Source organism: Siphateles boraxobius, unplaced genomic scaffold (genome assembly GCF_051911475.1).
Source record: "Siphateles boraxobius isolate OS27281-9 unplaced genomic scaffold, OSU_SipBor_1 9, whole genome shotgun sequence".
Taxonomy (NCBI): domain Eukaryota; kingdom Metazoa; phylum Chordata; class Actinopteri; order Cypriniformes; family Leuciscidae; genus Siphateles; species Siphateles boraxobius.
In genome coordinates, this window is record NW_027509219.1 from 445,747 (window position 1) to 463,123 (window position 17,377).

The window sequence follows — 17,377 nt, forward strand, 5'->3', positions numbered from 1 at the left end:
TGTAAGACACCAATGTGTCCCTGAGCAAGACACTTAACCCCTAGTTGCTCCAGAGGCGTGCGACCTCTCAAATATAGCAATTGTAAGTCGCTTTGGATAAAAGCGTCAGCTAAATGAATAAATGTAAATGTAAATGGTCCTGGTCAAGACAATCTCCTGAACTCCAAACTGAATGTCAGAATGGGAACGAAAGGTGATTTAAGCAATTTTGAGCGTGGCATGGTTGTTGGTGCCAGAAGGGCCGGTCTGAGTATTTCACAATCTGCTCAGTTACTGGGATTTTCACGCACAACCATTTCTAGGGTTTATAAAGAATGGAGGAAAAGGGAAAAACATCCATTATGTGGCAGTCCTGTGGGCGAAAATGCCCTGCTGATGCTAGAGGTCAGAGGAGAATGGGCCGACTGATTCAAGCTGATAGAAGAGCAACTTTGACTGAAATAACCACTCGTTACAACCGAGGTATGCAGCAAAGCATTTGTGAAGCCACAACACGCACAACCTTGAGGCGGATGGGCTACAACAGCAGAAGACCCCACCGGGTACCACTCATCTCCTCTACAAATAGGAAAAAGAGGCTACAATTTGCAAGAGCTCACCAAAATTGGACAGTTGAAGACTGGAAAAATGTTGCCTGGTCTGATGAGTCTCGATTTCTGTTGAGACATTCGGATGGTATAGTCAGAATTTGGCGTAAACAGAATGAGAACATGGATCCATCATGCCTTGTTACCACTGTGCAGGCTGGTGGTGGTGGTTTAATGGTGTGGGGGATGTTTTCTTGGCACACTTTAGGCCCCTTAGTGCCAATTGGGCATCGTTTAAATGCCACGGCCTACCTGAGCATTGTTTCTGACCATGTCCATCCCTTTATGGCCACCATGTACCCATCCTCTGATGGCTACTTCCAGCAGGATAATGCACCGTGTCACAAAGCTCGAATCATTTGCAATTGGTTTCTTGAACATGACAATGAGTTCACTGTACTAAAATGGCCCCCACAGTCACCAGATCTCAACCCAATAGAGCATCTTTGGGATGTGGTGGAACGGGAGCTTCGTCCCCTGGATGTGCATCCCACAAATCTCCATCAACTGTAAGATGCTATCCGATCAATATGGGCCAACATTTCTAAAGAATGCTTTCAGCACCTTGTTGAATCAATGCCACGTAGAATTAAGGCAGGACTAAAGGCGAAAGGGGGTCAAACACAGTATTAGTATGGTGTTCCTAATAATCCTTTAGGTGAGTGTATATATAAATGCATAGGTAAAATGGTGAGTGACAGAATGAAATCGGAAGCAGGAAATAAAACTATGGAAAAGATCCATTTAACTATGAAAAGAACCATCAGCTTATCATTTTCTGAGCACCTCATTAAATGTATACTTGCATGGCTTTTGCAGTGAAACAGTATGTGAAGTTCCAGAAGAAGGATTTTAATGGTCCCATGAGTCTCAATCGATTTATTCGGCGTTGACTGAGGAAGTGGTGATGAACTTGCGAGGATGGTTTGACTCTGTTCCCATAGCTGGAGTGCAGATTGTGTCCTGCCGGCCCCGGGCTGGAGAGGACACACAGAGCAAACAGGAGAAGGGAGGAAGTCGGAAGAGTTGTTGGTTGGAGTTGTGATTGACGACTTTTGCATAGAATCAAGACATTGTACCAAACTCCTGATATATATATATATATATATATATATAGCTATATATATACAGTGGTGCTCAGAATGAATGGCACCCCTGGTAAACATGTAAAATAAATCTGCATTGTTTATCCTTTTGATCTTTCATTCAACAATTTTGCAAAAATCTAACCTTTCATTGAATGAAAAGAATTGAAAGTGGAGGGTTATTCACATTATGAAATAAATGCTTTTCTCCAAAACACGCTGGCCATAATTATTGGCTCCCTGTTATTAAATACTTTTTGCAACCTCCTTTTGCCAAGATAACAGCTCTGAGTTTTCTTCTATAATGCCTGATGAGCAACAGATCAGAGACCATTCCTCCATACAGAATCTCAGCACATCCTTCAGATTCACAAGTTCATGTTGGTGCTTCTTCTCTTCAGTTCACTCCACTCATGTTCAACAGCAGGGGTTCTCAAAGTTTTCATAGGTGAGGGCCAATTTAGAAACCCAAAATTGAACTGAGGGCCGCCAAAGGGGCGGGGGAGAAAAAGAAAAATAACTGAAAACAAAATCCCATTTGAAATAATTTTAATGACCAGATTGCATCTCTACAGTGTACATTTATTGCAATAAACACATTTTAATTCATAACTGAGGCAAAACCTGGCGAGTTTTTTTAACAGAAACTTTTAAAATAGAAGCTTATCAAACAAGTCATCATCATTCATATCTATCATTGCCTGTCAGTCGCGTTTCCATTATTGCCGATTTTCGCAAATGTTTTGCGCTATTATTTTAACCCTTAATTGAAAAACGAAAAATTAACGGTTGTTGTCTTTTAAAACGCAAAGTTGAACACCAACATTTTAATTTGAACTGGCAACACCAACTGCTGCGCAAAAAACTAAATATCGACATACTTTTTCAGATTTTTGTTTAAATTACTTTTTGCCCCTTTATTAAACATTTAAAATATTCACAAATTAATATGGAAAACATGTCGATTTTACTGGTTTTCTAAGGCGAAATTAGAACCTGGAATTTATATTTTTCCCGCAGTGCTGAATGAGAAGAGCCATATAGCCTGTGTCTCTGGAACAACAGCCCACAGAAAGGTGATTTATAGGTGAGTTATAGGCGAATGATAATAAATGTGTCTGAAAAAACAGTTTGTTGTAGCTATATAGGCGCTCAGTTTTTCCTGTTTTAAAATACATTTGGCCAAAATCGCATTTTATAAAAGATGAAATGCTACTGTATGCACAAGCTATTTAAGTGTAGGCTATGTATTGGCTACTAGATGTCAAATTCTAGCCTAGACCGAGCTCTCTCAGGTCCCACATGTCTCAGTCAGACATCAAATAAATAACATATGAGCTTTTATAGACAAAGTGTTTAGTACTTATTCAAACAACAAGATCTTTATTTACCCTTGCAAAACTTCGTTCAGCTGCTGTCTGCTGTGCGGCTGCTGCGGAGCTTCAGTCACGATAGAGGGGGCGGAGTTATCAGGATTACTGTTTGAGGATCGAAAAGATTCACGCAAGCTCTTTTTAAGAACTTTTATTGGCTAAATATTTTTAGAACAGAAAGACGGACGTAAAGGGTGACCAATAGCAATAGCATTTATTTATTCAAGAAGAAAAAAAACACCACCACCAAAAAATAAAAGGTCACTTCGAGTGTAAGAGCAAAAAGGGCTGTACTCTGCACAGGTTGAGCCCTACCTGTGCACGTGCCTTACAAATAAAAGTAGTTGCGAATAATGTATTATTATTTTCTGTATGACCAGAAATGATAGAGTAGGCTATTTTAAGTTGTCTCCACTGTTGATAGGAAAATGCAAGTGTTCGCGGCGGCGAAAAATTTGAAAGGTAATGAAAACGCGGCTATTAATAAGCTTGTCATTAAGTCACACTGAATATTGATTACTTGGTCAACATACCCTTTTAAATTGCAATGGGATTTGTGGTGCTGTTTTCGGCCGCTAAACACCAGAGGTGGGAGTAAGTCTCACATGTGCAAGTCACAAGCAAGTTTCAAGTCTTAACCTTCGAGTCTCAAGCAAGTCCAAGTAAATTTTTTATAAAGGCAAGTCAAGTCAAGTCAAGTCACTGCCTTATGTCAAGCAAGTCAAGTCAAGTCGTAGCTTGGGTCACAAGTCACTGGCAAGTCATACAAACGTTTGACGATTTCACTGAATTTATATATTAAAATAAGTTAAACTACTGAAGTTGTGGACTATGGTTTTATTTGCAACTTTTTTTTTTTTTTAAATATGCATTTCCACATATATAGCTGAGTGGTTACTACAATAATCTAAATGTAACTGAAATTAGGCCAACATTAAAGCATGAAAAATAAATATGCCTCAAACATTGCAGAAGACCATTAAAAGGTAGGCTATTAAACAATTCACAATTCAAGTATAACTCCTATGCGACCAAAGGCATTCTTCAAACTGGCATCCCCTTAATACAAGTTATATATTTTTAATTATGAAGTTAAATCCGCCAATAGGTGGCGCCAAATTACCGTATTAATAGTACGATTACTCGTCCAAAATAATTACTCGTAGTACGAGTCATAGAAGCATTCATTTAACTTATGTTCAAAACGGCAGATTCGTTCTGGAACTAAGCAACTAGTTCACTGAATCACAAATACGCATAACTCTTTCTGTGGCTTGTTTGGAACTATTGTCATTGGAGAAATCGAGCTAAAACAGAAAATATTTGGAATATTAGGCTATGTCTAAATGTCACATCACAATATTCACTCTTTGTATACTGAACTGTTTTATAAAATCATTATCACATTTGCAATCGCGTCAATATTCTGGAAATATTTGTTTAATATCTTATATTATAATTATGAAAATAACTCATACTAGGGCATTTTTTTCCACCACATTTTGAATTTTGGGTGCAATATTAATTCTGCTGGCATTTTGATAACATCTAATAGATGTAACCCCTGATAACATCTAACCCTGCTTTAAGAGAAACATAAAACACGAAAAAAACATTAACAGTTTTCTATGTTGTTTTTTGTCATTGGAAAGAACGACATATTTGGCTTTAAAGCATGATTTAAAAATAAATGTGGCAAATGTTATACAAAACATATGACATCATTAATAATTGTGTATAAAGAGGCATGCTGTTTTGACCAATATTGTCGATTTAAAGATAGTCAAATTAACTATAAAAAACAGGTTAAACAAGCCATAGCTTACTTTTAGACGTGGTGAATGAAGTTCGACTGTTCGAGGTTGTGATGGTCGTCCGATATCCCTTGTCAGTTATTATGCGTACAGCAAATCTTCTTGTATGAATATAGTCCATTTCTAGTGTTTATATCCAAAAAGAAACGATGCTGGGAGATGTTTTTGTATTTAGCGCGCTCACCGCGATGTATGTTTTTTCTGGGATTGTGCAGTGTCACGCTATCGCGCAGAATCTGATGACTGGCGTCAATGGTTCCGTTGCTTTCATTTTGTTCATCAATTGATGATGCGATGATAAATGTATATCAAGTCATTCTCGAGTCATACAGTTCAAGTCAAGTCTCAAGTCATTGGATCTCAAGTCAAAGTCAAGTCGAGTCATTTTCTTAATTTAGTCAAGTCTCAAGTCCTTAAATTTGCGACTCGAGTCTAGTCATGTGACTCGAGTCCCCCATCTCTGCTAAACACCACTAAACGGATAGATTAATTTTTTCAAAGCAATGTACAGTTTTACAGATGTTTTTCAGATGTTATCGCGAGCCGCCAGGAATGTTTCCACCGGATGCACTTTGAGAACCTATATACAGGGCTCAGTTTAGGGGACTGGGACGGTCATGGCAGAAGCTTTGTTAAGTAGTTAATCTGGGATTGTGTTCTAAGGTGGTTCTAATGTCTCTAGCCTTCCTCTTGGTGTGTCGATCAAAACACAGGAATGGATCAGGACAGTCTGATTCAATCAAAGGGGTTTATTGTACACTGAGAATGCGTTGGTCTGTGTGAGGTATGTGTGTGGTTCTACAATAAAACATAAATAAAGAAATAATCAGCATAACATTGACTGTTATACCAAAATGAATCACAATATACATCACATTGCATTACACTATATAATGTTATAATATACATAACTAAACTGGACCAATACGATGCAATTTGGCGCCGTCATTGTTTAAATAAACATAATCGGCACGTTGAAACCGAAAGTGTCCATATGAATATCACACAGCGCACTATACAGTACTCCCATACGAACCTAACAAAGAATTAAGTAGGCTATAATACCATAGTAACATAAATAAACAGGTATGGAAAAGGCTGAAGATATCCTCAAACGATATTATATTGTGAACACAGCTCATGAATGCATCGAAAGCGCGAGCTTAGTTCTCACACTCTTCATTCTGACTAACAGCGGACAAATACCATAGTGCATTTGAAAATAAATACTATTATATTAACAAGGATTGTCTACTGATCAAAACGGGTAAAGCCCCGCCTTTCCAACAAGCTTCATTTTGTGCTTAGTTACCCATTTTTGTATTGATTTTGATGTTTGTTTTGGACCGTTGTCCTGATGAAAGATCCAACCTCGACCCATTAGATTTGTAGCAGAGGCAGTCAGGTTTTGATTTTTTATCTGTTGGTATTTGCTAGAATCCATAAAAACATGTATCTGAACAAGATGTCCAGGACCTCCAGCAAAAAAATAGACCCACAACATATAAGATCCAGAAGTATATTTAACCGCAGGCATGGGGTAAAAACACATCTGGTGGGTTTCATCATGGCTGCCAAAAAGCCCCTTTTTTGTTTCATCTGACCATATAATCCAGTCCCTTTTGAAGTTCCAGTCGTGTCTGACAACTGAATATGCTGGAGTTTGTTTTTGGACGAGCGAGGAGGATTTTCCTTGAAATCCTCCCAAACAACATGTGGTGATGTAGGGGTTGTTTGATATATTTTTTTAGGCTTTCTGACCCCAAGACTCAAGTAATCTCTGCAATTCTCCATCTGTGATCCTTGGAGAGTCTTTGGCCACTCAAACTTATAGACACACGTATAGACACACGTCCTCTTCCTGGCAGATTCGTAACATCTTTAATTGTAACTTCTTAATTATTGTCCTGATGGTCAAAATGGGGATTTTCAATTCTTTAGCTATTTTCTTACAGGCACTTTCTATTTTGTAATGCTCACCAATCTTTTGCTGCACATCAGAACTATACTCTTTGGTTTTACTCATTGTGATGGATGATTAAGGGAATTTGACCTTTGTGTTTCCTCATATTTAAACTCCTGTAAAACAAGAAGTCATAACTAATCAATTTCATGTTCCTAGTCACCCTGGTGCACCAAAAAAAGGTAAATATTAATGGGAATTTACTTCAGAGATATTTTACTTGTCAAAAAAATTCTAGGGGTGCCAATAATTGTGGCCAACGTGTTTTGTAGGGAAATATTTATTTCATAATGTGACCCCCCCCCCCCCCCACATTTCAATTATTTTACTTCAATGAAAGGTTACATTTTTGCAAGTTTTTTTTTAATGAAAGATCAAAAGGATAAACAATGCAGATTTATTTTTTACAGGAATTTTTGATCATATTTACCAGGGGTGACACTTAACCCCTAGATGCTCCAGAGGCGTGCGGCCTCTGAAATATATAGCAATTGTAAGTCGCTTTGGATAAAAGCGTCAGATAAATGTAAATATATATATATATATATATATATATATATATATATATATATATATATATATATATATATATATATATACACATTTTGTGCACATTCAATTTATTGTAATAATATTATATACATACGATTCTTATGTTTTTGAACAATAAACAATTTAGAAGATGTTGTTTGTAGACTTGTTATTTATGTAAAGGCATGTCAGGATGTAGAGGTTAGGAGATCGTTCCGGGAATCTTTAGGGAACGTTCCCCTAGGTTAAAGAAGGGAACGTTTTTGTTCTTGGAACCTGAAAGTAACGTTCTGGGAACCAAAAATTGTTAACTGTGTTACTATACATTCATATATTTTCATTCAAAATTGATAAATTATAGGCAGTAATACTCAAATAATTAGTAGGCTATTTTGCATTAACGTGCCTGTTTCACACTGAAGCTATTATGTTAAAACGAAATGTAAACTGTAGGGTCATTTAAAATATATCCTGAGGAAACCACATATTTGGACCTAATTATCCTAGTTTTTACAGAAACATTACAGAAGACATTCGCCGACTATCACTGAAATAACACCGTCGATTATTCTGACAGGCTTTCTCACACACAACTCACCGGTGTCGGTGTTTCTCTTCAGATTTCCCTCCGGAGGCGCTAAAATACGTATAATAGTGTAACTTATCTGTTAGAATTTCAAAGGGTTTGTTTTTAACAACAGAGAATGTGAAAAGAGAATAAGACTTAAATCCATTCTGTTCGTTCACCATATAAAGCGATCGGGTCTCAGAAATCGTGGATTAAACCGCTCGATTCACGAATTAGTTTAAAGATCTCTTTATGAACTTTTTCAAATGTCAAAGTGTTAGTTACATTGACTGTCAGTCCAAGATTTCATTCAAAATAACTTTATTTGTGATGGGAACGACAATTGGGTGAGTAAATGATGACTGTTTAAGGCCCCGTTCACATATCGCGTCTTTTGCGCGCTCAAGTTCATTATTTCAAATGGAGGCGCGCGGTTTGCGCGCTCATAATGGAAGCGACGCGGTCGCGGTGCGACGCGCTCGTTTTTTCCAGGCGCGTCCGCGCCGCATCGAGATAAAAACATCTCATAAATGTGCTATGCAGCTTCGCGTTTGACGGCTCATGTGACGTCACAGTACAGGCGCGCCAGTTCTGTTAATGACATCACAGACGGGGAGCGTGTTGATGCTCCTGTAGTGCAAGTAAACACGCAGTCTATAAACCTTATGCGGCAGAGAAACAAGCGAGCAACATTCTTTACAATATTGTCTTTAAACTGCCGTTTTGGAGGTCGCTCTGTATATCTCTGTGGCATTGCTGTCGAGGAGTAAATAGCTGGTGAAGTGGATTTACTTATTGTAAAGTTAACGAAAGTTCTCATGCGGATTGTAATGTTTAGAGTTAATGTCTAAACAAATTTCAGTAGACCAGGACGATTTTAAAACGAGCCATTAATTTATAAATCCGCAAGATCACTGTGAAAATACAGACTGGAAGACAACGAGCGCAGCGCTGAAAAGGGACGGGGCTCCATAAAGTCTTATCAGTTACACAGTAGTGAAATACAGTTTACAAACGCAGTCTCGAGACAACACAATAGGCAACATGCATGCTAATTTACCTGTGGAGATGGAAAGCAGCAGCAGCGAAGTGTTCGTGGACGCATTTGAATACTTGCCTACTGTGGACAGTGAGAGCAGTGGATCATGCGAAGTGTGCCGGGACGCATCCGTCTACTTGCCTACTGTGGACAGTGAGAGCAGTGGATCATGCGAAGTGTGCCGGGACGCATCTGTCTACTTGCCTACTGTGGACAGTGAGAGCAGTGGATCATGCGAAGTGTGCCGGGACGCATCTGTCTACTTGCCTACTGTGGACAGTGAGAGCAGTGGATCATGCGAAGTGTGCCGGGACGCATCCGTCTTGGCTACTGTGGACAGTGAGAGCAGTGGATCATGTGAAGTGTGTCGGGACGCATCTGTCTACTTGGCTACTGTGGACAGTGAGAGCAGTGGATCATGCGAAGTGTGTCGGGACGCATCCGTCTTGGCTACTGTGGACAGTGAGAGCAGTGGATCATGTGAAGTGTGTCGGGACGCATCTGTCTACTTGCCTACTGTGGACAGTGAGAGCAGTGGATCATGCGAAGTGTGTCGGGACGCATCCGTCTTGGCTACTGTGGACAGTGAGAGCAGTGGATCATGTGAAGTGTGTCGGGACGCATCCGTCTACTTGGCTACTGTGGACAGTGAGAGCAGTGGATCATGCGAAGTGTGTCGGGACACATCCGTCTACTTGGCTACTGTGGACAGTGAGAGCAGTGGATCATGCGAAGTGTGTCGGGACGCATCTGTCTACTTGCCTACTGTGGACAGTGAGAGCAGTGGATCATGCGAAGTGTGTCGGGACGCATCCGTCTTGGCTACTGTGGACAGTGAGAGCAGTGGATCATGTGAAGTGTGTCGGGACGCATCCGTCTACTTGGCTACTGTGGACAGTGAGAGCAGTGGATCATGCGAAGTGTGTCGGGACACATCCGTCTACTTGGCTACTGTGGACAGTGAGAGCAGTGGATCATGCGAAGTGTGTCGGGACGCATCCGTCTTGGCTACTGTGGACAGTGAGAGCAGTGGATCATGTGAAGTGTGTCGGGACGCATCTGTCTACTTGGCTACTGTGGACAGTGAGAGCAGTGGATCATGCGAAGTGTGTCGGGACGCATCCGTCTTGGCTACTGTGGACAGTGAGAGCAGTGGATCATGTGAAGTGTGTCGGGACGCATCTGTCTACTTGCCTACTGTGGACAGTGAGAGCAGTGGATCATGTGAAGTGTGTCGGGACGCATCCGTCTTGGCTACTGTGGACAGTGAGAGCAGTGGATCATGCGAAGTGTGTCGGGACGCATCCGTCTTGGCTACTGTGGACAGTGAGAGCAGTGGATCATGTGAAGTGTGTCGGGACGCATCCGTCTACTTGGCTACTGTGGACAGTGAGAGCAGTGGATCATGCGAAGTGTGTCGGGACACATCCGTCTACTTGGCTACTGTGGACAGTGAGAGCAGTGGATCATGCGAAGTGTGTCGGGACGCATCCGTCTTGGCTACTGTGGACAGTGAGAGCAGTGGATCATGCGAAGTGTGCCGGGACGCATCTGTCTACTTGCCTACTGTGGACAGTGAGAGCAGTGGATCATGCGAAGTGTGTCGGGACACATCCGTCTACTTGGCTACTGTGGACAGTGAGAGCAGTGGATCATGCGAAGTGTGTCGGGACGCATCCGTCTTGGCTACTGTGGACAGTGAGAGCAGTGGATCATGTGAAGTGTGTCGGGACGCATCCGTCTACTTGCCTACTGTGGACAGTGAGAGCAGTGGATCATGCGAAGTGTGCCGGGACGCATCTGTCTACTTGCCTACTGTGGACAGTGAGAGCAGTGGATCATGCGAAGTGTGTCGGGACACATCCGTCTACTTGGCTACTGTGGACAGTGAGAGCAGTGGATCATGCGAAGTGTGTCGGGACGCATCCGTCTTGCCTACTGTGGACAGTGAGAGCAGTGGATCATGTGAAGTGTGTCGGGACGCATCCGTCTACTTGGCTACTGTGGACAGTGAGAGCAGTGGATCATGTGAAGTGTGTCGGGACGCATCCGTCTACTTGGCTACTGTGGACAGTGAGAGCAGTGGATCATGCGAAGTGTTTCAGGACGCATTTGAATACTTACCTCTGGTGATGGATAGCAGCAGTTGCGAAGTGTTTGTGTACATACCTGAGAAGATGGATGACAGCAAGGCTCAACCATCGACCAGCGCTGCTGTGTTATCTGAGAGAAAACCCAGCAGCAGCCCAACAGATGCGCCTGCGCAGAACAACCCGACAGGTAACTGAGTTTAAGAAAATTAAGCATAATTTATTAATTTTTTCACTCAAAATTTGTGCAGTATTTGGAGTATTTAGGATTTATATTAATACATGTTTATTTATTTAAATAGTCTTTTTTATTTATTTATTTATTTTACAGAAAACAGCATTTTATGTAAAATTCACTTTATAAAAGACCCAGACTTCTAACTCTCATTCATGGATAACATGGATAATTTTACATGGTTTACTGACTACTTTAAAGGGTATAGCGGAGGATTTTCTTTTTCCGGGTGGGTAGCCTATAGTATTGGTCCACCTAAGTGTCAATCATTCTGGTGATATGTTAACGTAAGGCCGTCGTACGCATAGACATCATATAGAGATGTCTATGGTCGTACGTGCTCGTCCCTATGTAGCTTTCTGCGCATGCGCACTTTCAGGTGTATTATATGTGATGAGATACGGTTTCAGCCATTCCTTTGAAAATGGCTGAGGGTCGAAAGAGAAAAAATGTATACGACGTGTATGATAAGAAGAGAAAGGCCGCAGAATATAGAAACAAGACCAGAGTGATTTTGGGTGAATATTTCACATGCTGGCGTGCGCTAAAAGTGCATGCTCTCTCGTGACGTGCTCACGTTTAATAGGCGTTCCCTCTCGGGAGCAAATAGTGTTGCGCATGTGCATTTTAAAAAAAATTTAGAGGTCGGGTCTTCTCTAAAATTCGGAAAGATCCTCTGCTATATACCTTTAATGTAAGATTTAATGTACCTTCTGCCTGTACCAGTGTGTTGTATTTATTTTGAATTAAGTAAAAGTTTAAATTGGAACTTTGGATTCATCTTGATCTTTTCACAAGATCGATTCAGTTGGATTCACATCTAATTATAAAATCAAAATTTTTTTGTACTGAAAGTTTTTCAATGTTACATTATGATTAGAATCAAACCTGAACAAGATGTAACGAAGAGAAATGTTTGAGTCTTTATATTTTATCATTTATTTCAATCATCTGTTTTTAATATAATTCTATAATTTTAATCAACATTTCAGTTACTAACTAACAGAACAAAAATGAACAAATCACCAGTTATATTATATATTGAGTAAAAATACATGACATGAACATCAAAATGCAATGAACTGAACAGCAATAACAAATGAGCAAATAAAGCAGTAAAAAGAAATATAATTTAGTACAAAACAACAACAACAGTGAAACATTGAACAACTTTATTTCTGTCTATTTGTTCGGCGTTGTTTCTGATTTTGATGAATTTTGTATATTTACTATGCGGGGTCTCCAGGGACCCCAAAAACTTGTCACTATTTTTCTCACGCAAACATAAAAACAGATATCATCAGTGGCGGCTGGTGAGAAATATCTGAGGTGGGGCTGTGTCATATCTGTCGGTTTCAAAAGTCTGGTAACATGGGAGTCTTTTAGTGTAGTGGCTTCAAGGTTGTGGAATGATCTTCCTCAAGACATCTGTTAAACATCCACCCTTCTCTCCTTCAAAAACACATACGCTATCTGATTCTGTATATTACTCTTCAGCTCACAGTCTGTAAATTAAACATTGTTATGGATATGGTATTTGTTTGAATCCCTCTAGGTATCTTTAACCTAACTTTGTAAGTGACCTCTGTATATTCGGCCTACTTTCTGTCCCTGGAATGTGTATTGTGCTTTGATGTTGATTGTTATTCCTTAACCCAGTCCCAGTGGTTCTCAATCTTTTTAGAGTTGTACCCCATGAGGCTTTTAACATCTTACTTATACCACCACTCTTCAGTCACACCTTTTTCAGTAAGGGACAATATTTGGCCCCTTAAATCGATTTAAATAAAAAAGAATTCAATAGAGAAATGCGCAATGATGGTAAAAACAAAGTGATTAACATTTTAAATGTTAAATTAAAACTGCCAATAGGTGGTGAGTCATCGAGTCATTCATTCAGTAACGAAGCAAGTGGATGTATTTATGAATTAATAATTGAATCATTGACTCTAATGATTCGTTCAAAGCCGCAGATTTGTTCACAAACACTGCTGTGTGCTGCAGTTCTGCTGGGGCTTTCGTTGGAGCTATTATTTTAAAAAATACTGACAACTGTGTTGTAGCCTAAATGAACATCACTTAATATTAATATTTCGTTTGTTGAACTGTTGTATAAAATCAATGTCACATTTGCAATCGTGTGGACCTTCATATAAATGTGATCAACATTAAACACAGGAACTCAACAGAGGGAATGTGTGTGTATCGAAGAGAGTTTGAATCTTATATCGATCTCCATGCACAGCCTGTGTCTATATTTGTTCTGCATGCTAGTAAGTGCTAAATCTCTTATTTTACAAACGAACGGTAGTATAGTGCGATTTGCCAAAGCAACAATCAACACGAGGATGTATTTACAGAATTTTACCTGATAGAAAAACATGCTCAGTTTAAATCTTATTTTAAGGTGAGGTCGACAAATTCAGCATTTTGTTCCCGTACCCCCTTCTGTCACCTCACGTATGTAACGTTACGTACAACAGTTTGAGAACCACTGCCTTTACATATCTTTGTAAAGCGACCTTGGGTGTTGGAAAGACACTATATAAATACAAATAATAATAATAATAATTATGAATAACCAACATAGTTTATGAGCCCTAGCGCCCTCTATTGGCCAGCCGCCCCTGGATATCATTCCAAATTTTTTTTTGTAGATCTAGAAAGTGTTGAAAGCCGTAGAAAGTTTCATACCTTTGGACTAAGATAAAAAAAATTGTCATTTGCGAGTTAAAAAGACCCCGAAGATAACAGTGATAAAATGTCACTGAACTTTTGCTGTGTAATTGTACCAACAAGCACTCAAACACACCAAACAAACTTACTAAAAACACACACAAAAACGGATTTTGCATGGGCACGTTGCACTAGACTCTATAATGTTAATAAAACAAAGAGAAAATCACTCACTGCTTTTGACTGAGAACTTTTAATAAGAATCAATGTATCATTTATACAGTGAAGTCTATGTAGTGTTTTATTTTTTATATTTTTTCATTTAATTTCTTTTTTGAATGTTAGGCTACTGTTAAATTCACTTACTGTAGCTGAAAAAATAAAGCACTGTTTATTTCAGTTGTATATTATGATATTATGATAATATATGTAATGTTGTTTTAATAACAAACAAAAAAAAAATGACAAAGATTATTATCTTTGCTACTTTGGCCAAAATGTCAGCCATTTTTAAAAAAAAATATATTTTGTTACCTTGTAAGGCTCTGTTTTTAAAATAGGGACAATAGTTTGCCTGTAATGCTCAGTCATAAAATGATAAAGTGATAAAATCGTGAATTTCTTGAAAAAAATGGTGATATTATATTTTTGCCAAATCGCCCATCCCTAGGGACACGATTACTTTGTGACTTCTGTGCAGCACAGCATCAGCACCGAGCTTGTAATTTAGCTGTGGTCTTCTAGTAACATGAGTTTTGAAGCTAAACCTGCTAATTATTCACATGAACATCAGGACAGTTTTACGTTAATCATTCAGCTGTAATCTGTGCTAATAAAAAATGTTTCTAATCAATATTCTTTGCTTTCAGAAAAACACACAAAAGGGAGGAAAGGCCGTTCTCGTTTCCGGACAGCAGGGAAAGCTTTAAAGTGTGGCTTCCGAACCCTTATAAGCAAAGTGTTTCCTTGTGTGCCTGACCGAGAGCCTTCGCAGGAGCGTCCACAAACACCCGGACAAGAGCCGACTCCAGGCTCAGATGCGCTTGAGACCGAGACGATGTTCGATTGCGCTCAACCATCGACCAGCGCTGCTGTGTTATCTGAGAGAAAACCCAGCAGCAGCCCAACAGATGCGCCTGCGCAGAACAACCCAACAGGTAACGGAGGACAAATCAATACTCACATGTATGCAGAAATAACAGTGGGACACGATTACTGGGTGACTTCTAACTCAACTCAAACTTGGTAACAGTATGAATGCATATTTGCCATTTTAACCGAATTTAGGACGGGTGTTGCTTAAGACATTTGTCGGTCAGTGTTTCTGTAAAAAAAACAACGAACAATAATACTGATAAGATAATAATACTACTGCGAATTCTGCTACTAATAACAATATAAACCACATTAAGGATTGATGAACTGGGTTCATGAATAGTATGGTCGGCATTTGCTCAAACTGATTTGCTGAAATCAAAACGATGAGATTGCCGTTTGCGCAGTTTCTTGCTCAAAAAGGCTGAATAATTTTAATGAACTGCATTATTTTTACAGGACAATACAAATAGTATCGTTTACATGTAGCACGTCAGTGTTCGGCGAGTGAAAATATATCTGTGTACCAGTTCCAGATTGTAGCTGTAGTTCATTGTTTAGCGATAAACTCCACCTCAGCTTCACGTCCGCTTTCCGCCAGTTGTTTTCGCTCTGCACGTGAGCTGCGAACGAGTCCCAAACACATCGTTATTACCGCGGGAAGACTAATTCTTATCGGGAGGAGACTTTTTACCGGTATATCGCAAACTATAATATATCACCCATCCTTAATCTGTGCTGATAAAAAAAGATGTTTCTAATCTCTAGTGACCTTTACTCCATTTAAAGTCACTTCTTGGGTTCACCGGGGAAATTTTAGACACCTCTTTGTTGATTCCTTGATATCTCCATAAAGTTCAGGAAAATGAAGTTAATCACAGCTCGTTTATTAATCTTGAAAAAAAAATAACTGAGGGCCCACTTTATATTAAGTGGCTTTAAGTATTATGTAGGCCTAGTTACATGGAAAAATATGTAGGCCTACAATGTAGGCTACTTATCACGTGTTCATGTTGTATTGTAAAACACTTTTGCTGTTATTGAGGTGTGATACGGGTAAGGTTAGGGTCAGGTGTGTGTGATACGGGTAAGGTTAGGGACAGGTGTGTGTGATACGGGTAAGGTTAGGGTCAGGTGTGTGTGACACGGGTAAGGTTAGGGTCAGGTGTGTGTGACACGGGTAAGGTTAGGGTCAGGTGTGTGTGACACGGGTAAGGTTAGGGTCAGGTGTGTGTGATACGGATAAGGTTAGGGTCAGTTGTGTGTGATACGGATAAGGTTAGGGTCAGGTGTGTGTGATACGGGTAAGGTTAGGGACAGGTGTGTGTGATACGGGTAAGGTTAGGGTCAGGTGTGTGTGACACGGGTAAGGTAAGGGTCAGGTGTGTGTGATACGGGTAAGGTTAGGGTCAGGTGTGTGTGATACGGATAAGGTTAGGGACAGGTGTGTGTGATACGGATAAGGTTAGGGTCAGGTGTGTGTGATACGGATAAGGTTAGGGTCAGGTGTGTGTGATACGGGTAAGGTTAGGGTCAGGTGTGTGTGATACGGGTAAGGTTAGGGTCAGGTGTGGTGGTATGGGTAGGTTTAAGGCTGGGTTAAGGTGTTAGGGAAGGGTCAACTGTATAATTACAAATGTAATTACATACATTAATTACAGCTGTAATTACATGCTGGTATTTTTAAAATATAAGTACAATGTAAAAACATTTATGTACACAATAAGTCCATCGTATCAAATTATTAGTTTCAATGTAAGTACATAGTACTTAAAGCCATTTAATATTAAGTGGGACCAAAACGGATGTAACATAATGTTGTAATTAAAGTACAAAACAATTCAAACTGTAAATTAAAAGAGCACCAAAAATGTTGAAGGAGAGAAAGAAGGTCTAAAGACCGTGTGCTCCCAGCAAACCTCGCCATCTCATTAGACACCTGTGGCTTTATCCTATGGTTCGTCCTGTAGAGACGCACACAGACTCCAGAAGACAGACAAGAAGGGAAAATATAAGACAATATAGGAAATCCTATAAATTGTTCCTACATAATCAATATTCTTTGCTTTCAGAAAAACACACAAAAGGGAGGAAAGGCAGTTCCCGTTTCCGGACAGCAGGGAAAGCTTTAAAGTGTGGCTTCCAAACCTTTATAAGCAAAGTGAGTCCTCGTGTGCCTGACCGAGAGCCTTCGCAGGAGCGTCCACAAATACCCGGACAAGAGCCGACTCCAGGCTCAGATCCAACCCAGCCAACAGACCGTGAGTCTCCAGTTATCATGCAGTGCTGTAGTCTAGAGTAAACTGGGATTTCTACACCCC

The 17,377-nt window shown here is 39.9% G+C and overlaps 1 protein-coding gene across 1 annotated transcript in view; it reads right to left on the reverse strand.

The window, feature by feature from the left end:
* The window catches only part of phyhip (phytanoyl-CoA 2-hydroxylase interacting protein), a 277,032-nt gene that overhangs the window by 231,299 nt on the left and 28,356 nt on the right, over positions 1–17,377 (reverse strand). The gene's annotated exons all lie outside the window — the stretch shown is intronic.